General features: G+C 37.7%; 1 pseudogene; it reads right to left on the bottom strand.

The window, feature by feature from the left end:
* Positions 1–1,728: 1,728 nt before the first annotated feature.
* On the bottom strand, positions 1,729–22,027 carry LOC142509339 (hydroxyproline O-arabinosyltransferase 3-like; annotated as a pseudogene).
* Positions 22,028–23,219: the final 1,192 nt, after the last annotated feature.

Here is a 23,219-nt window from a genome sequence, read left to right on the forward strand (position 1 = left end):
CAATATATATTGAAGTTCTTCGATGGTAGTTGGTTCTAGTGGCCTGCATGTGGAATGCATGAAATTCGTAATTCTTATTTAACAAATTTTATTTAGTTTGTAACTCTAGCATGTGTTGTTTTTTGTGATATGCTTTTCGTTTATCGTTTATAAAACAAAAGGAAATATGATGGGAGCATTTACATATTTTTATTCTCATACATGCAGGGGATGGTACTTACACTTGTCACTTGTTATATATATATATAGTAATTATTGTTGATTTCATATACACTAAAGAAATCATTCTATAAATCGAAGATTTTCTATCTTATTTGGGCATAGTTCAAACTGACTCACTTGGACCGTACAAACACAGATAATTTTGAAGGCTCTTCTTCCCAATATTGTGAATTTGAGTTAACACTAGAAGAAAATTTCCAATGCTAAGATGCAAACTCAAAAGGGAACTTCGATCTCAATTTCCTTTTTCAAATTTCTATCTTCACTCTTTTTTGGATCAAAATTTTTTTCTGAGTCGACTTTTTTTTGACGATGTCAAGAACCAAGAATCTCAAGAACAATAAAAAAAATCCCAAAAAAATCACACAATAAGGAGTACTTCAATTGAAGAAGGAAACATAAATCAACAAGAAAACATTCGATCTAATATCTCTTTCTTGTAGTGCAAGCTTCGAAATTTACTTTTTTAAAATTTTTTGTTCGATTTTTTTCAATTACCTGCACGACAAGACACGAAGAAACTTGTGTGAAAAGAAACAACGAATAAAGACTAAACAAAATTCAAGAATCAACGAAAGACTCGATAATAATAAACGAGATAACTTACTTGATTCAAAGGAACCTTAGCACTGATACTAAATGATAAGTTTCTTTGTGAACATGAAAAGCAAACTCGAATATTTGGATGAAAACGAGCCCGCAATCAAAGAACGCAACAAATCTTTAGTTTTCTCCCGATCTTTGAAACAAGTATATTATGATATTCACCCCTAAACTATAAAGATTAGTAACAAACAAAACGAAAATAGCAATCGATCTCAAGTGAACCTTCAAATAAATCATCTCTTACAATTCGCGTGACGAAACGATTGACAAACACCACAAATTATTAAACTTTGATACGTTTGATTTGAGAAACATACAAGACGAGGAAAATACAAAGCTTTGGAAAAATTCTAGAGAGAATTTTGAAAATAAAATCTCAATAACAATCAATAATCTATTATATTTTCGAGTTTTATATGTATATTATGCAAAAAGATAACAATCTAACGTTTCCTAAAATTAATAATTATATCTTAAGAATGATGATATCAAATCTAATCTTTCCAATGATTAATGTCCTATTATAGCAAGGCACTTCACATTTTCTACGCACACTTGACTCCCCCCTATTAATCAAAAGAATTAAGTATGTATTCACCTGTACCATTTTCGGTGATCTAGAGCTCGAGAAAAACTTCGAAAAACATGGATATTTATTACGAGATCATCGGTTGAAGTGCAAATGAAGATGCAAATCCCTCTGGAGTTGTAATTTTCTCCACCTAGTTTTTCAAATATTCATTCATCTTGTATACAAAGTATTCATCTAAATTTTGTAATCCCAAAAGTCAGTCCTCGATAAGCACTATATAGATATCTGTAGCCGCAAAATTCTTGTATCATGCTAAACTTATGAGTTTGTTTTGCCGAAGTTAGTCCCCAAGGTAATGAGTTCTGTATTCAAGTAATGTCCCAATTCGGAATATTAGCAGAGGCTTCGTTGACCATCTTTACCAGCGTGATCTGCAAATATTGTACAGATGAATTAGATTCAAACAAAGAGAAAACACCAAATAATGGAATTCGGATCATACATGAACCATTAAGTTTCTATCATAAAAGCAAGAAATACACAAAAAGAGAATTCTTCAATGCCTCAAAATATTCACTTTATGAGAATTATGTTCGATATGATATATTTTCAATATGAGTTTATATAAAGCAATCTTTCCAACACTAGTTTCAAGATTGGAATAGCAGTTTGCATAAGCTCCCTTGCAATTCTAACGCACAAATTTGATTAGGGCCAATGTCTTGATTTTCTTATCGTAAGATTCAATAAGATAAGGAGATCAAGATCCTGCAGTTTCGTTGTGAAACACCTTATAATAATATTGGCATCAGATCCATAGGTACTCGTATGCTTTGGATCCTATGGTGACGTTGAACCTGTTACGGATTCGGATATGATGTGGGCCCTGATACAATGAACCCAGGCCAAGAGTCCCAAGGCTTCAGAAGAATATAGATTCGGGAGAGAGGGGAATAAAACATGATGAAAGAAAGGGTCGTTACAGTCATTATGTTATTTCCTTTAGAGTTCGGTTACTAGCATTGACAGGGAGAGCAAGAGCTCTTGTAAATAGTTAAAACTCAGGGTTTAACCTTTTTTGTATTTCATATATAAACTTACATTTCAATATTCAAAATATATTTGATGATGATGCTGGGGTAGATTGGGTGAGCTGTGTAAGTAATCTATCGGACAGATACATATACTTTTCCTATGAAGATTTTTGACCTGATAGGATGAGCTCGGGTGGCCGGACCTGATGGGATGAGCCCGGGTGGTTTCGCCTGTCCTGGCCTGACCTGATGGAATGAGCCGCTTCGCCTGTCCTAGCCTGACCTGATGGGATAAGCCTAGGTGGCCTAGCTTGGCCTGTGACTACCCTAGATCGGGTAGGATGATCTCGGGTCAGACGATCTGTACACACTCAGCAAGAAATGGTGTCGAAAGGGTTTCCGACGTGTCCACTCCAACACTCAAGTTAGTACAGGGTTCTCTAAATAAAGAGAGAATTTATTGAATGCGGTATAATGCAATATCTCATCCTCCAAATGAATTAGCAAACCTAGGTATTCATCTTTATTATAATGTCAAGACAATGTTTCTTGATTAGACATCTATCATCGCCCTGTCCTCTATTGGCTGCCCACGCCCTGTCTTCTGTCAATATGCATGTCGATCCATGATATTTTGGTCTTATAATAGGTACTGATTGTCATGCTAATGATTTCGAGGCATGGTGACCCATACTAATGGGTCCATCTCCTTGCAATCGGCTCAAGTGTGAAGGAACCCGATTTGAAAAGATCTCTGTTGGTAATTAAGTTAGATGAACCTTGGTCGGTCAAGATGAACCCTGGTCGGGGACGTTAATCTTGGTCAGGGAAGATATACCCTGGTTGGGGACTTAAACCCTATTTGGGTAACAATAACACTAGTCGGATGACTAACCCTAGTCGGGGAAGATAAACTCTGGTTGGGAGAGATGAGTGATCGGGTGACCTGAACCATGATCGGCAAAAATATACCCTGGTCGGGCGACCTAAACCTTGGTCGGACGACATGAACCCTGGTTGGGCAAGATGAACCCTGGTCGGGTGATGAACCCTTGTTAATTTCTACTCGGGCTCTACCCACTTTCCCGAGAGCAACTTAGAATCTGATCCTACTTTGGTCCTCCTTTTCTGCCTGAGTCCAAGGTTGACTCGGGCCTTTCTAGGGCATAACCACTCCCTCCTTAAATAGTCGGGCTAGAGTCATCCACAGTGTCCCAATTAGTCATTCTTTGACTCCACCGGAAAGATAGTTAAATCTTGCTTTCAGAACGGCTCCTACAAACAAATGAGCAATTTGAAGAGGATGGCGTTCTCCCTGCAGACATGGAAGACTTCTCCCCTCCACTGTATTTTTTCAGCTATTGTACGAAAATATTCATTTTCTAGTTCAATCATTTCTTTTTTGAATTGACAATAGTTAGTCGGGCTAACTATGGGGTCTTGATCACTGAGCAAGGACTAAGTAGCCCCGACACTTTGTAAAATTTTCTAAGTGTTGAAAAGTAATCGGGGTCTTATGTCTTCGGGCTTAGAATAAGTGTCGGAGCCTCATGTTTCCCCGGCTTAGAATAAGGTTCGGGGCCTCACACCTCCCGAATTTAGAATAAATTTTGGCACCTTACGTTTCTCGGGATTAGAATAAGTGTTGGGACCTCATGCCTCTCTGCTTAAGATAAGATACAGGGGCCTCATGCCTCTAAGGCTTTAGATAAAGCGTCAGGGCCTCATGCCTCCTTAACTTTTGATCTTCCTACCTCTCCTACGGACTAGTTTTCATAAAAACCAAATCACTAACATGAAAATCCTAAATCAGAATTCCTTTACGGTGGAGAATGATTTTTTAGTTGAGCCGAATTAAGTGACCAATATAGTTATAGGCTACTGAGTACATAGCCGAATGTCTTTCCATTCCAATCCAGGAATAGTGGCCAAAATTCGAGCCCAGATGAAGAGACAGATAAATTCTGAGTGTCGAGCTGGTCGGGCTTATTTTTTAATGGAATCTGTATCTACGTCTATAGATCAGATTAGTTACAGACGACGCAATGATGATGTCCGGGTAGATTGGGTGAGCTAGCTGAGCAATCAACTGGGCAGTGAATCGTACTTTCTCTATGAAGATGACATGATGGGATTTGTCGGGTGTGGTCTGACCTGATGGGATGAGCCGGTGGCCTGGCTTGACCTAGACTATGAGTACCCTTGACAAGGTAGGATGAACTCGGGTCAGACGATCTGCACACACACAACAAGAAAATATCATTGGTATGCCAGAAGGGTTTTCGGTGTGGCCACGCAGACTCTCAAGTCAGTACAAGGTTCATTAAGTAGAGAGAGAATTTATTGAATACAATAGAATAAAATATCTAATCCTCCAAATGAATGAGGAAAACTAGGTATTTATAGGGGAGAATATGACCTCGTTATGGTGCCTGGACAATGTTCCTGATTAGACATCTGCTCACGCCCTGTCCTCTGACGGCTGCCCATGCCATGTCCTTTGTCAGCAGGCATCGCGACCCATATTGTTCTGGTCTTTGTCATGGGCACTGATTTACATGCAAATGATTTCGAGGCATGATGACCCATACTGGTGGGCCTATCTTCTTTCGATCGGCCAAAGTAGGAAGGAAGCCGATTTGGAAAGATTTTGGCTGGTGATTAAGTGAGATGAAGCTTGGTCGGACAAGATGGACCCTGATCGGGGACCTGAATCCTTGTAGCCTTAGTCGGGCAAGATGACCTTGATCGGGTGAGCTGGACCCTGGTCGAAGGAGATGAACCCTGGTCGGAAGAACTGAACCTGGTCGGGAAAGATGAACTCTGGCCAGGCAAAATGAACCCGATCAACTTCTACCCAGGCTATACTTATTTTCCTCAGAACAATTTCTAATATAGTCTTGTTTTGGTCTTCTCTTCCTGTCCGAGTCCAATGATGACCCGGGCCTTTCCAAGGCATCACCAATTTATAAATTGGCGTTGTCGCACAACAATCTTGGGTTCAGCTATTGGGGGTGTGATGTAGTGTAAGATGAGCCGAACTATCATGAGTTGTTCGACTCAAGTCAAACTTGAAAGATTACGTACCCATTTCAAAGATTATGAGTTAAATCGGGATCTTTTCATTAGTGTTATTAGATACTGATATATTGAAATTTGGAAGTATGACATACTTTTTACAATGATTCGATATTATTATCGAATATCATAACATGACATGACAATTGTTCATATTTACCACACTTTCGGGAACACCTGGAGGTGGCATGGATAGGTTTCGAGGTGGAGAGCCGTCCGTAAATGATCTTTTGTCAAACCGCCACTCTCGAATTTTGCCATAAGTTGGTTTACCCTGAGACACCTACCATGTCATGCATAATATATATGTCACACAGAAGTTCACGTCCTCGTTGGGAGTTCAGAACTTGCTAACTATCTATTTACAAGATGAATGGTAAGATAGAAATGATTTCACCTTCATGTCATAGTCATAGCCATGGTGTAATGAAGAATAAACTTATTTCGAGTTTCCAAGTCCCACGGAGGCTGAAACATTAACGTGCAATTTATTTTAAGATGAAGACAACATAACAAAGAAATCAGCAGCTTGGCTTTTTAGTACAGTTTGGAAATAAAACCTGCAACATCAATTCTTTCCGGAGAATATGCCGCACGCCATGAAGAGCAGAGGCCACCGCATATCCATACCTTTGTTTGAAAAAGCTCCGCTATGCATCTTTTCTTGATTGTGTGTAAGAATTATCGACTTACTATAGGCGAGAGGAGATAGAACTGTCTGCAATGATAATATGGGGTGTTTGGCTAGAAACTTGTAAGCGTACACATGAACCATTGGGACACCAATTAGACGTTAAGATTGACTTGGCATTTGCGTTGTCGGATGCCTATTGCAAGTCTATTTCGATGTGTGCAAATCTGTACAATGGACAGCAACCAGCCTCTGAGAGAGCTTGGATTGCTCCGATAGAAACACAACTTCGACTTGATGTAGATGCAGGTTTTGATGGCATTGGAAATAGATATAGCTTTGGTACAATGATTAGAGACTCATTGGGTTCTGTTCGGGGTGCAAAGCATGCATTATTAGGAAATCGGGTTCGGTGAAACGTGCAGAGCTGTTGGTGATCCGGTAAGGAATGGACATGTGTTTACGGCTTGTCTTGGCAAATGTTTGCATTTACTCGGATTCTATCAAGGTAATTAGAGCTGTCCAAAATCATGTGTAGGACCTCAACTTGAATGGAACAATAGTAGCCGAATAAATACATAAGCTTTTGTAATCTGACACTTTCATTTCACTATCGCATATGCAAAGGACGAGTAATGGAGTAGCTAATCTTCTAGCTCGGAAAGCTCTTTTATCTTCTTCACTACTATATTTTAATTATAACTGAAGAATTTCAGATTGGATCAACATTTTCCACCGGACCCATCTCCTCTGGGAAATATTTCCTTATAGGTTTTGTATTTTTGACAGGTTTAATGTAGAAAAACGAGAATGCAGCTGGAAGTCCTTCACCTCCCAAGTTGGGGAGTGGCTTTAAGAATATGTGAAAAGATTCTGACATCAATATATAATTGCAGCAGTGAGAAAACTGAAATAAATTTAATTCATGTTCTCACTACAGTAAATTTCCACTTATTTCATACTTAAGAAAGCAAACTCACTCTTCTTCAATTGTTGCCTTCTCTAGCCATTGCACAAAATCCCATGATCTATTCAAGACAATATAACCCTACATACAAAATCTCAAATCATATCAAGGAACCAAGACTGCACATGGAGTGTTAAAGTACTTATACACTACACTAAACAATGAAACTCTCCAAATATAATTTTTACATGTATCCATGTTGTACGATTATACACGAAATGAATTAGATATCAGAAACAAAAAGGCATAATAAAAGGGTAAAACATAACAGCTTCTAACTTCTCACACTATCTGAGCCTGGAGGAAGAGGATCAACGACGAATGAAAGGATCTCATCCATCAGGTTGTCAGGTGTTCCTGAATGAAGAACTCGAGGGAACTTTTGTCAGAGTAGATGCCCTGTAAACCAACTGTTGGCTAGGAAATTTATTCACTCAGTTGTAAAAAACAATCTTTATTTTAATATAATTCATTAATTCATGGTTTGTTATTTCTTTTTCTGTATCCCCATGTGATCAACATAGATAAATACCTTTGATGGATCGTGTGATCAGCACCTTTGAGGTGCTTTCAACACAATAAATCAATGAGCTGTAATAGCTCGTATTTTAAGAATTATGACATCGATGAATTAGATCGAGTTTGGTTAGAAACCAAGCGGAAAACACTCGAAGTATTCTTTAGTTAAGAAATCTAATCAGTTAGAGCTTTTAATCTCGTGTAACTTATTAACTGAAGGTAAGAGAGATCAGTTCTAGCATGTATCAGTTCAGTTACGGTGAGAACTGAACTGATAGCTATTCGAACTGATAAAATCAGTTTAAAGCAAGGGGTTAACAGTTAAAGTACACAAGATATGTTTATGGATGTTCGGGGACTTCAAATGCTCCTATGTAACCCCTTCTACCTCCTCGGGTAGGTACCACTAGAAGACTCTGATTTATACAACTACTTGTACAAACCCACCCAGCTTAGGACTTACCCACTTCCTAACTGAACTCCTAGTCTAGACTTAAGGCAGCATTTTCCAGCCAACACTTGTTTAACGTCTGTGTGTCAAAGACTATATACACAAGTTTAATGTCTTTGTGCAAGACTGTATTTTGGGTGATGGTGCGTGCATGTGTGATAACTAATCTCTGGGAATAAGACGAAAGTGTTCTCACACATTGAGGGAAATAAGCTTCTAAACTAAGCTGATATAACTTTGGAGTGTTCCCTCAACTGGGCGATTGCTTCTTTGTAAGCTGATACGAGATATGCGTGCACTCTCTATATTTTATCTTTTCACTCGTCAACTCTCATCATCATCTTCACTGAGCTTCGATTTCTATTTATACGAGTTTGGCTAAACATACAGTGAGACTCAGTGAATGAATCCGTTGCAGTTTGAATTTGTTCACCCAAATAGATATTTGGAACATTTGGCTTTAAACGTTTCTGCAACGTCTCTTATTGTACCTTGATAGTACAATAGCTTTTGTACTTTGTGCACAGCTGGATTAGGCTTGTCGTATCTGCAAACTGGTTCGCTCCTAAATGATGTTCTGAACTGATCAGTTGAACTGGTGAGGGGAAATCAATTGACTCTTCAGCTGAATTGATTTTACTGATTAAGTTGAACTGATCAGTTGGGCTCTTCATTAGTTGAAAACTTCATCAGCTGACCGAGCTTCTGAAGGTCTTCTACTGACCACCTGTCAACTTGACAATCAGTTGAACTGCTCTTGATACTTCAGTTGTACGGGTTCAGTTTGCTCAATCAGTTGTCACTTTCTATTTGCATCTCGATAGCTTTAGTTTAAGCTTGGTAACTGATCAGTTCGATGTCTGGTTAATTTCAGTTTCTGTGCACTTAGGTAAACTCATTAGAAATAAATAAACAAGTTTTGTTAACATCAAAATAAAGGTTGCGAACATGAAATGTTCCAACAATCTCCCTCTTTTTGATGATCACAAAACTTGAACAGTTAAAGCGATTTAAAATAAATTTAAACAGTAAATAACTCTCTCCCTTTGTGAGAATAAAAAAAACTTTTAAAAAAATTAAAGCGAATAAAAGAACTTTCAGTTCGAGGGATAGCATAAAGAAAATCTCTCCCTCAACAACTGAATAAAACGATTTGAAAAAAAAAATTCAATTCAAGGCATAGCAAATTTAAAATATGTTTTAAAGAATAGCTCACCCTCAAGAACTGAATAAAAAACTTCCTCTCAAAAATATAATCGTTTATGCGATTTTAAAAAGAAGTTTTAGCAATAAACACTCAAGCAGTTAAGGCAACACAAAAACTGGAAAAAAAATCAGTTCAGTTACATGCAAACTAACTGGATAAACATGCTGTTAATTTAATCCATTACGCGTCCCTATTATTAATATAAAGCACACCATCTTATGTAAGGGAATTGCTACTACACTTAGAAAATATCAAATAACATCAAGTATCAGTCAGTTTATATAAAATAGAACTGAGTGTACCAATAATTGGTCGTCTAGAATTCTTGGAATGCTGCATCGATTTTGAGTTTTTTTTTGCCATAAGAACAGCTAATTGCCTTGGACTTTATCTTTGTGATAGCTAACTGGTCTAACTGATGCAAACTGGACTCAACTGATGCTGAACCGCATTGATCAATTACTAAGATCTGATATGGCAATGAAGCGGCGGCACTTATGATGATTAAGCTCTACTTAACTCATCAGTTTCAGCTGGTAGTTGGGTTTCGTCTGTTGATCAGTTGAACTGATAAGCTGGCAACTGAAATCTTGTCCGCTGATCAGTTTAGCTATCCTGCTGTCAATTGAACTCAAAAATCCTGCATACAGCTTAAACAACAAAAACAACACGGCAAACACATAAAACATTATAAGAGGGTTTTGAAAACCATTTTAAAACATATTTTAAAGATATATCAGTTTTAAAATGTCCTTTTCAGAACAGCTAGCTCTGATACCAATTGATGGATCGTGTGCTCGGCACCTTTGAGGTGCTTTCAACACAATAAATCAATGAGCTGCAATAGCTCGTGTTCTAATAATGATGACATCAATGAATTAGATCGAGTTTGGTTAGAAACCAAGCGGAAAACACTCGAAGTAATCATTCGTTTAGAAAGCTGATCAGTTAGAGCTTTTAATATCGTGTAACTTATTAACTGAAGATAATGGAGATCAGTTCTAGCATGTATCAGTTCCATTATGGTGAGACCTGAACTAATAGCTACTCGAACTGATAAATCAGCTTAAAGAAAGGGGTTAACAGTTAAAGTACACAAGATATGTTTATGGATGTTCGGAGACTTCAAATGCTCCTACATCACTCCTTCTACCTTTTCGGGTAGGTACCACTAGAAGACTTTGATTTATACAACTACTTGTACAAACCCACCCAGCTTAGGACTTAACCACTGCCTAACTGAACTCCTAGTCTAGACTGAAGACAGCACCTTCTAGCCAACACTTGTTTAACGTCTGTGTGTCTAAGACTACATACACAAGTTTAACATCTTTGTGCAAGACAGTATTTTGGGTGGTGGTGCGTGCGTGTGTGAGAACTGATCTATGAGATTAATACGAAAGTGTTCTCACACACTGAGGGAAATAAACTTCTAAACTAAGCTGATATAACTTTAGAGTGTTCCTTCAACTGGGCGATTTCTTCTTTGTAAGCTGATATGCGATATGCGTGCCCTCTCTGTATTTTATCTTTTCACTCGTCAACTCTCATCATCGTCTTCACTGGGCTTAAGCTTCTATTTATAGGAGTTTGGCTGAACGTATAGTGAGGCTCAGTGAATGAATCCGTAGCAGTTTGAATTTGTTCCGCCAAATAGATATCTGGAACATTTGGCTTTAAACGCTGCTTGCAACGTCTCTTATTGTACCTTGATAGTACTATAGCTTTTGTACCTTTATGCACAGCAAGATTAAGCTTGTCGGCAAACTGGTTCGCTCCTAACTGATGTTCTGAACTGGTCACTTGAACTGGTCTTGAACTGGTGAGGATAAATCAGTTGACTCGTCAGCTGAACTGATTTCACTGATTCAGTTGAACTAATCAGTTGGGCTCTTCATCAGTTGAACACTTCATCAGCTGGCCGGGCTTCTGAAGGTCTTCTGCTGAACAACCTGTCAGCTGGACAATCAGTTGAATTTCTCTTTATACTTCAGTTGTACTGGTTGAGTTCGATTAATCAGTTGTCACTTTCAGTTTGAGTCTCGATAGCTTCAGTTTAAGCTTTGTAACTGATCAGCTCATTCCTGGTCAGTTTCAGTTTCTGCGCACTTATGTAAACTTATTAGAAATAAATAAACAAGTTTTGTTAACATCAAAATAAAGATTGCGAACATGAAATGTTCCAACAACCTTGATTATACTTTACTACAAATGAATCGTAATTCGATGTTGAAACTCATTTTTAAACATTGTATAATCTAAATTCCTTCATAGTCGATTTAGCCGCCTAAAACATGGATAAAGGTCGTTTGAGCTCGACACTAGCATCTGTGATCTTGTGTACCGCGTTTCTTTGTAAGAGCATAGAGATGTCCAAACATGCAGATGGGTAGTCATATGATGATTATACCAAACAACCTTCCCTCGCACTTTCCAAATGGTTATCATTCATCGAGAGGATAAGTCTGTGGTTATGATTGTACACCACTAGGGCTGTGCTTTGACTCATTTACCGACTCCAGGAGAGTCATCAGGTGGTGAGATTGAGTACAGTTGCGACACATGTAGGAGTCAGTGCATTGTTGTGGCGCCCCAAACCTCGCCACGTAATCATACAACATGTAACGTCATATGCATAAAAATTTTCTTTCCCACGACGTAATAATATAATGCATATACGACAAAATAGTACAATCACCACACTATCTACGTCAATGCAGCAGAAACAGTATAATAATACACACATACAACTCAAGTAAGACAATAAGCTATACTGTCTCTATTACTATCAACTACAGGACTGTTTGACTAGACACACCTATTCCTTCACCACTATCATGTCTCACAGCATAGTCCTGTAACCTGTCCAACAGAAACAGTCCCCAAAGGGTGAGCATAGACAATAATCATAATCGCAATACATAACAGTTATATTAACAACATAAGATATAACTGAAATAATAACAGAAATACCCCCTTTGCCGTTTCTGGACAATCAGCCATCAACTACCTCAACAACATCACACTCCAACAATAACATCGACGATACGTCGCACCCCAACTCCGGCGACAGCAATATCGTCGAACGAACAACAGCATCGACGATACGTCGCACCCCAACACCGGCGACAGCAATATCAGTCGAACGAATAACATCAACGATACGTCGCACCCCAACTCCGGCGACAACAATATCGTGGAACGAACAACATCAACGAGACGTCTCCCAACAACGATAGTCAACAATAATAAACAACAACAAATATAATATCAAATCACCCAATTCCGGTGATTTATCATCGTACAACGCAATAGTATTCATCAATACTAAACAATAACAACATATGCTCGTACGTCAACACGTACCTGATAATCGAGTATATATATCAAATTTGGTTACTTCTTTGATCCTGAGGCTTGTGATGTATCTAAATAATTCAACAATAATTATCAAATCATTGTCACCGTATCAACACAGTTATAACAGCCTCAATATATAACATCAAATAGCCCAACAACAATTAATTCAACAAAATATAAAACTCGATTATAAATTATTATCGCTCAACAATTTAATATTCTGGTGTATTTAATTCACAATACTACCATCAAATACACCCTAATTAATTTAACATCAAATAATAGGCTATTTTACAACATCGATCAAATTGCGAAAACTTTATATCAACGTGTAGCCTATACTTCCTAGACTCCGAATATATAATCAGAATTAATAACAGCTGACACAATAATCTTCTCTACTTCGTTAAAATCATACAATACTCTTCAATTTCAGTATGATTTAACAATTTATCATATTTATTCCAAAAATCGACGAATTTCAAACATCACCAAAAATATGAAATTTATACCTCAAATCGAAGACCTCGTGTCAACGATCCCAAAACTGAAGTCGGTTCGTCGATTAGATAAACCGATAAGTCGCACGATCGAAAAGAAAATCAAATTCTATTTTCTCTCCTAACCCTCCTCTCTCGTTCTCTCTGTTCAAATACCTTTTGCCAAAATGAATGAAACTCACGTGAGTTTCATATTTATCATCTTTTCTTTTTTTTTCTTTTTCTTTTATATTATATTAATAAAAATAATATAATATAATATAATTTATAATTTTTAACTTTTTAACAACGGTATATCCCTTTGGACCAGTCAAACGATCAAATTTGTCAAAACTCAAAACATGAAACTTCTATATCTTTGAGTTTTCTACGTTATATCCAAATTTCAAATCATTTGGACTTCATATGACCAAAATATGTCATATTTTTCTCTTTAAAATTAATTAATTATTTAGTAATTTCTCATTACTAAATCAACAACTTGTAATATTTACTTCAGGCATTACATTTCTACCCCCCTTAAATGAATTTCGACCCCGAAATTAATCAACAACAGTAATAACATAGATAAACAAAGATACGTCATACCAGCAGAATAAGTAGGGGTAGAGCTCCCTCATATGCCGCTCTATCTCCCAAGTAGCCTCTTCGACACCTCTATGCTCCCACTGAACCTTCACCATCGGTATAAGCTTACTACGAAGCTTCCGTTCAGATCGATCCAAAATACAAATTGGTCTCTCAACATAAGACACGTCAGGATCTAACTGAACATCAGAAATATCCAACACATGTGAAGGATCCGGCTCATACTTCTGCAACATCGACACATGAAACACATCATGAATACCAGATAAAGATGGAGGTAGAGCCAATCGATAAGCCAAAGTGCCTATCCGCTGCAATATCTCATACGGGCCAACATACCTCGGTGCCAACTTTCCTTTCATACCGAATCGCACTGTGCCACGAAAAGGAGAAACTTTCAAAAATACTCGATCGCCCTGCTGAAACTCTAAGGGTCTTCGTCTTTTATTTGCATAGGTGGCCTGTCTATCTTGAGCTACTTTCAATCGCTGCTGTATCAATTTTACTTTCTGTTCCATCTCATGAATCATATCAGGACCGGTAACTGCAGCTCGATCAACATCATCCCAGTATAACGGAGATCTACAACGTCTCCCATACAATGCCTCAAATGGAGCCATCTGAATACTACTCTGATAACTATTGTTATACGCAAACTCTACCAATGGAATAGATGATTGCCAAACAGATTTAAAATCCCGAACATAAGCACGCAACATATCCTCCAGCGTCTGAATAGTACGCTCAGTCTGACTATCTGTCTTGGGATGATAAGTTGTACTCAATCTCAACTCTGTCCCCATCGCAGTCTGCAATCCTTCCCAAAATGAGAAGTAAATCGAGGATCTCTATCAGATATAATAGACACTGAAATCCCATGCAACCGTAAAATCTCTCGTATATACAACTGTGCCATCGTCAAGTACGTACTACTCATGCTATAGGGTATAAAATGTGCAACTTTCGTCAATCGATCAACGATCACCCAAATAGCATCAATAGTTCCAGTGCTTCTTGGCAAATGAGTCACAAAATCCATCGATATGTGCTCCCATTTCCAATTCGGTACTTCTAAACTCCTCAATTCACCTCCCGGCCTTTTCCTCTCAGCTTTGATTTGTTGACAATTGAGACATCGACGTACAAAATCAATCACATCACGTTTCATTCCTTTCCACCAAAACTGAGAGCGTAGATCCTTATATATCTTCTTGCCACCAGGGTGGATAGAATATCGACTACAATGTGCACGCCGCAACAGGCCTTGGCGCAACTCAGATATATCAGGAACTACCCATCTATCATTCATCCTCAAATTGCCATCATCAACCACTCTAAAACGAGTATCTTGTTTCTAAGAAACTAACTCCTTCCATTGCTGAACTCTCTCGTCTGTCATCTGTGCATCAAGAATACAACCATATATATCAGGTTCGGCTAATAAGGTAGATACCTGGATAGGAGTCGTCGAGATATCAAAATCATATCCCAAGGAACAACAAGACATCATCATAGCTGATAAACGACTCACATCCTCTGCAGTACAACTCACTTTACGGCTCAATGCATCAGCTGTAAGATTGGCTCGACCCGGATGATATTCAATCTCACAATCATAATCCTTCAGCAAATCTAGCCATCGTCTTTGTCTCATATTCAACTCGATCTGTGTAAACAGAAATCTCAAGCTCTTATGATCAGTATAAATCGTAAAAGAGGTACCATATAAATAGTGTCGCCATATATTCAAGGCAAAGATAATGGCTGCCAACTCCAAGTCATGCACAAGGTACCTTGTTTCGTGTGGTTTCAGTTGTCTCGAGGCATATGCCACAACATGTCGATCCTACATCAAAACACATCCTAAACCATGTAATGATGCATCAGTATAAACAACAAACCTCTCGTTTTCTGTAAGAATTGATAACACCGGTGCATTCGTCAGTCGGTGCTTCAACTCCTGAAAACTCCTCTCACATGCTTCAGACCACTGAAATCGCACATCCTTTCTGGGTCAACTGTGTCAAAGGTCTAGCAATCTTTGAAAATCCCTCGATAAATTGACGATAATAGCCTGCTAAACCCAAGAAACTACGGATCTCTGGTACAGATATAGGTGCAGACCACTGTAACACGGCTTCGACCTTCGTTGGATCAACTGAAATCCCATCTCTCGATATAACATGACCCAAGAAGACCACTCGATCCAACCAAAACTCACACTTACTGAGTTTGGCATACAACTGTCTACCTCGTAATACCTTTAAAACTGAACGCAAATGCCCTGCATGCTCAGCCTCACTCCTGGAATATATCAATATATCATCAATAAACACAATAACAAACTGATCGAGATAAGACTGAAATACCCTATTCATCAAACTCATAAACACAGCTGGAGAATTTGTCAACCCAAACGGCATAACCAAAAACTCATAATGCCCATATCTGGTCCTGAATGCTGTCTTCTAAATATCCTCCTCTCTAACTCGTATCTGATGATATCCTGACCTCAAATCAATCTTCGAATATACTGAGGTTCCCTGCAACTGATCAAACAAATCATCAATACAAGGGAGGGGATATTTATTCTTAATCGTTACCTTATTCAGCTGTCGATAGTCAATACAAAGCCGCATCGTCCCATCTTTCTTTCTCACAAATAAGACTGGTGCACCCCAAGGCGATACACTAGGGGGAATGCATCCCTTGTCCAACAAGTCCTGCAACTGGGCTTTCAACTCTCTCAACTCTGCTGGTGCCATTCTGTAAGGAGTACGAGAAATAGGGGAAGTACCTTGCATCAACTCAATCCCAAACTCCACCTCACGAACTGGTGGGAAGCCTGGAATCTCATCAGGAAATACATCGGCAAACTCAGAAACTACAGGTATCTCCTCTATTCCCACCTCCTTCTTCTTCTCTGTCACATCTACAGCATAAATAAGATATCCCTCATGTCCATGCTCCAATAACCGAGACATCTGAATAGCAGATACCAACGGAACACGGGGACGAGAACCCTTCCCATAAAATGTCCAACGCTCTTTCTCATCTGTATAAAAGTATACTACTCGCTGATAACAATCAACAGTCGCACAATATCTCCTCAACACATTAATTCCCATAATACAATCAAAATCAGTCATCTCTAGAATAATCATATCAGATCTCAGCTCATATCCCTCATAAGAAATAATACCATCTGATATCATAGATACAACTGATATATCAACTCCAGAAGGTGTCGAAACAGAAAGAGGCATAGACAATGGAGACGAGCGCATATGATGCTCAACCACAAACCTCTTCGATATAAATGTATGCGAGGCACCGGTATCAATAAAAATATAAGCAGGATAAGAACACAAATAACACTTACCCGCTATCATCTCCTCTCGTGCCTCCTCTGCCTACTCTCGTGTCAAAGCATACACCTGTGCCTGAGGCGGACCAGCTCCCTGCATACGTGGCTGTCCTCCAGAAGGTCATGGTGTAAACTGCTGAGGTTGTCGTCCTCCTCTCTCTGAGGATCTACCTCTAGCACTCCTAGGCTCTCGCTGTCCCTCACGACTAGGACACTGTCTCGCCAGATGACCAACACCGCCACACTCAAAACAAGTGATCTCGGTCTGTGTACACTGTCTGATCAGATGAGGTCCCCACGACGAAAACATCTCACTGCTCTGGACTCTCCTCTCTGCCCCTGAATAGACTGAGAACTTCCCCCACGAGCTCTCAACACGTCGTGAATCAAATCGACGCTTCTCAGATTATGCCGAAGAAGAAGATGAACGCTTCTGATATTTAAAAGACTGTCCCTGTGGTCGCAATGACTCCCTAGTCGGCTCTGATAATCGTTCATGAGCCCCATACTCTTGCATCACCAACGCAGCCATCTCAGCTCTCGTCACTGAATCCTCAAATGATACCGGGTTGTTTGACTGCACACGATCAAATAACTCTAACTTCAATCCTTTCAAGAAATGCCTCATCTTAGCATGAACATTCGCAGCAACATGTGGCACATATTTCAACAATGCAGAATATCGAGTTTCATAATCAGCAACAAACATACTACCTTGTCTCAAATCCTCAAATTCTTTCTCTTTCTTTTGTCTGGCTGCTATAGAAAAATATTTATCAAGAAAACGAGACCGAAACAAATCCCAATCAACAGTACGGCCCTGAGTTCTCAATCTGGCCTCAGTCGTCTGCCACCACAATAGTACATTCCTCGAAAGCTAAAATGTAGCCAATCGTAAGCAAGCAGATCTAGCACACGGAGCGGTCACAAATATCTGCTCAATCCCCTCAATCCACTCCTCGGCTCGCTCACCAGTCTCAGAACTATCAAATCTCGGCGGAAGATAACTGCTGAACTGTGCTAAAGTCAACTCACCAGGCAATAAAGGCTGATCTGTAGGTGCCTGTCCCATAGGAGGAGGTGGCAATGGATTCATCTGTTCAAACCCACTATCAACCTCTTATGTTTCCTCGTGTGGATGTACCTGTTCTCTAGCTGCCATCACTGGAAATCAAATTGTTAATCATAACATTTAACATTTACAATCCAGTAATCATCATCACACCTTTCGCACGAAAGCACACGCAACTAAAGAACAATCAATCACATCGAGAAATCATCAATAACAAGTCAAATGCACAGACACACGCAGATAATATCGTCATCCAACTCCCTCATCACAAACCCAACTCCTAACCATCCCAGACATCTAACATATGCTCTGATACCACCAATTGTGGCGCCCCAAACCTCGTCACGTAATCATACAACATGTGATGTCATATGCATAAAAATTTTCTTTTCCACAACGTAATAATATAATGCATATACGACAAAATAGTGCAATCACCACACTATCTACGTCAATGTAGCACAAACAGTATAATAAATACACACATACAACTCAAGTTAGACAATAAACTATATTGTCTCTATCTACTATCAACTACAGGACTGTTTGACTAGACACATCTAGTACTTCACCACTATCCTGTCTAACAGCATAGTCCTGTAACCTGTCCAACAGAAATAGCCCCCAAAGGGTGAGCATATACAACAATCATCATCGCAATACATAACAGTTATATTAACAACATAAGATATAACTGAAATGATAACAGAAATACCCCCTTTGCCGTTTCTGGACAATCAGCCATCAACTACCTCAACAACATCACACTGCAACAATAACATCGACGATACGTCGCACCCCAACTCCGGCGACAGAAATATCGTCGAACGAACAACAGCATCGACGATACGTCGCACCCCAACACCGGCGACAGCAACATCGTCGAACGAATAACATCAACGATACGTCGTACCCCAACTCCGGCGACAGCAATATCGTTGAACGAACAACATCAACGCATCAACGTGACAACATCAACGAGACGTCTCCCAACAACGATAGTCAAAAATATCAACAATAATAAACAACAACAAATATAATATCAAATCACCAAATTCCGGTGATTTATCATCGTTCAACGCAATAGTATTCATCAATACTAAACAATAACAACATATGCTCGTACGTCAACACGTACCTGATAATCGAGTATATATGTCAAATCTGGCTACTTCTTTGATCCTGAGGCTTGTGATGTATCTAAATAATTCAACAATAATTATCAGATCATTGTCACCGTATCAACACAGTTATAACAGCCTTAATATATAACATCAAATAGCCCAACAACAATTAATTCAACAAAATATAAAACTCGATTATAAATTATTATCGCTCAACAATTTAATATTCTGGTGTATTTAATTCACAATACTACCATCAAATATATCCTAATTAATTTAACATCAAATAATAGGCTATTTTACAACATCCGTCAAATTGTGAAAACTTTATATCAACGTGTAGCCTATACTTCGTAGACTCCGAATATATAATCAGAATTAATAACAGCTGAAAAACAACTCACCAATTTCAATTCAACAATTAAAAATCCCTAATTATAATAATTTAAGAATAGTTCAAAACAACAACACAATAATCTTCTCTACTTCGTTAAAATCATACAATACTCTTCAATTTCAGTATGATTTAACAATTTATCAGATTTATTCCAGAAATCGACGAATTTCAAACATCACCAAAAATATGAAATTTATACCTCAAATCGAAGACCTCATGTCAACGATCCCAAAACTGAAGTCGGTTCGTCGATTGGATAAACCGATAAGTCGCACGATCGAAAAGAAAATCAAAATTCTATTTTCTCTCCTAACCCTCCTCTCTCGTTCTCTTTGTTCAAATACCTTCTGCCAAAATGAATGAAACTCACGTGAGTTTCATATTTATCATCTTTTCTTTTTTTTCTTTTTCTTTTAATATAATTTATAATATTTAACATTTTTATTTTTTTAACACCGGTATATCCCTTTGGACCAGTCAAACGATCAAATTTTTCAAAACTCAAAACATGAAACTTCTATATCTTTGAGTTTTCTACGTTATATTTAAATTTCAAATCATTTGGACTTCATATGACCAAAATATGTAATATTTCCCTCTTTAAAATTAATTAATTATTTAGTAATCTCACATTACTAAATCAACAACTTGTAATATTTACTTCAGGCATTACAATTGTAGTCGGGAATTCACCGCTCACATACGAGTGTGGATATCATGTGTGATATGATTAAATAATAGTGCATGGAATCTCTGGCCAGAGTATGAAATTCACGTTGAAGAAGGAGTTCTCCAGTTGTACATGCGATGCCACTATTTATTCTTAAATATGTGTCACATAGTTATCGAATTCTTATGTAACCCTCGATGAACCAATGATTGCAGATTCGATGGGGATATATGAGATGAAGGGACCATACTGTACGTTAATCATAATTGACTGGTTCTTGCAGGCACTATCAGTGATACCTAGGGAATCATGAGGCGATGCTACTAGACGCTCATACCATGATTCGATGGGTTTAATCAGAAATATTATTTCTGACATTCTCATGATCAATTGTTGATACATAGAATGAGAAAAATCAGGGTAAGCCCGAATAAAAGATTATGTCCTGAATCACAAAGAGTTGTGAACCCACGGTTAGCTGTATCCCTGAACCATTGAGGGTTACACAAGAACTGGATCATTTGTTCCCGTTGCGAGAATAATTCAAGTATTTGAATTTATATAAAATTATGATATAGTAAATTCAAAGAGTTAAATTATGATAATTAAATTTTGAGAAAAAATAAATTCAAGGAGTTGAATATATGAGATATTAAATTCAAAAGTTGAATTTATGAATTTGTAAAATTTGGAGAGAATAAATTCAAGGTGTTGAATTTATAAAATTTAAGAATTTAATTTATTAAACTCAAAATTTGAGTTTATTAAATATTAAATTAAATATAGTGGAAAGTATGTTTAATGGGCTTGTATGAGTACAAGTCCAACATACTAAATAATTAAAGTTCTTAATGGACTTTTATTCATTAATTAAACTAGTTGGACTAGTCCAATTAATTAATCAAGCTCATTAATGTTAATTATGTAAATTAAGTCATGACTTGATTTTAAAAGATAGTTGATGAGCTAAAACCCTAGCCTCCGAGAGACTCCATTTTTCGAAAAGGCCTCCCTCTCATCTCAAAGAATTTTCGGCCATCCTCCCTTGAAAAAAGGGTTTGAGCCGTCTCTCGAATTTTCTCTCCAACGTTGAAACGTCTTCCAAATATTCTAGTGCTATTTGGAAGATGAACAAATCTTCCAGTTGTGGACTTGATAAAAGGATTGAAGAAAAGAAGCCTCGAAGGAAGATAGTAGGAAATACATCGAAAGCTATCTCCGCTAATCCCAGAATAGTTGGAGCCTTGTGAATCTTTCACCAAAGGTAAAAGTTTTAAAATCCTACAGTATGTTTAATTATTAAACTATACGAATGCCCAAACAAATATTTTGATTGTCAAAATAAAATTAAAATTTTAAAACTTTTACTGCGTTTGGGCATGAAAGAACCGAGATCCAACAATCCCGGTAAATCCTTATTCTTCACATACCAATAATACATAACACGACTCTGCCATTTGCTGTACGGTGAATCAGTTGCTGTGAGGGCTATATGAAAAGGTGTCCGTTCCCTCTTGGGTTTTTTGACATTTACCGGCATCTCAATTACCGGATCAATGGGAAGTCGACTGTGGCGCTCAGCATAATTCAATTTTTGAGGATAAATATTCCGGTAACGTTTGATCGTTGTAATAAAGTTATATGTTCGAAGGAAAACACCAATAAACAATAATATTAGGAACACACGTCCTTCTCGCCCCATAATTTGCCTCCCAGACATCATACAAATATGATCTAGTAAAACCGTAAACCAACTACCTATTATCAGAGAAAATGTGAAATATCTTGTAAGAAATAAATAATTGCGTTCAACCAAAATTCCTATAAAGAAGAGGACCTCATTCTGTTTTCTAATGTGTTCAATGCAATGTTGATTCGCAAGCGAAGAAGCTACCTGCGAATGCAAGATGATTCAGTAATAATGACACGGACAATGCTTTAAGTAGCCAAACATAAGAACATACAATTTAACGAGTCATAAACAGACAAGATTTAAACCATTCGATAACCCAAATTTAAATAAAAAAATTTATAAATTATAATTTGAATTTAATTCTCTAGCATTTATATTACCATTTTTTGTACTATGGAAAACAGAGTCAATGGATTTTGATGGGACCACTGATTTAAATTCCAATAATAAATCGGGCTATGACTAGTACTGTAATTAGAAATTAATGGAAAAATAAATGACTGCCGGACGAGGAGAAAGGCATGCAAATCAGGGATGTAATCGAGTCGAGCCGAGCCAAACTCTTGAATGTTTGAGCTTGGTTCGTTTATAATCGAGCCGAGCTCGAGCTTTATTTAACGAATATATGCATGGCTCACGAGCTTATTCAAGCCTTTATCGAGCCTAAACAACCTTAATAAATATGAATTATACATTTAAATTTTCATTAAATTAATTAAAAAGTAAATTATATATTTAAAGAAAAATATATTATTTTTATAAAAATTTGTAAATTTATTATAATAAATAAATTTAATAGATTTTTCTATATATTTCATAAATAATATGCAAAATCAATAAATCAAATATCAAAACTATTATTTTTTCATTTAAAAGACTACTCATGAATTTACCAACGAACATGTTCACGAGCTAACGAGCCGAATACTGTAAAGCTTGAGTTTGGTTTGTTTATCTTAACGAGCCTCATTAAACGAGCTCAAACGAGCTTTTATCGAATCGAGCTTCGAATAGCTCACGAACGGTTTGGTTCGTTTACATCCCTAATGCAAATTATTCACTCTTACAAAAAAAACAACAATAATTCACAATTCGAATTCAAATACCCACAAATTAATAAACCCCAGATCCAAAATCCAATTTAACTGTCCAAAAACCTTCTCACAACGTTGTTGGATCTCAGTTTTCTATGCGCCCAAAA

The sequence above is a fragment of the Primulina tabacum genome, chromosome 1 (assembly GCF_025594145.1).
Source record: "Primulina tabacum isolate GXHZ01 chromosome 1, ASM2559414v2, whole genome shotgun sequence".
In the NCBI taxonomy this organism is placed as follows: domain Eukaryota; kingdom Viridiplantae; phylum Streptophyta; class Magnoliopsida; order Lamiales; family Gesneriaceae; genus Primulina; species Primulina tabacum.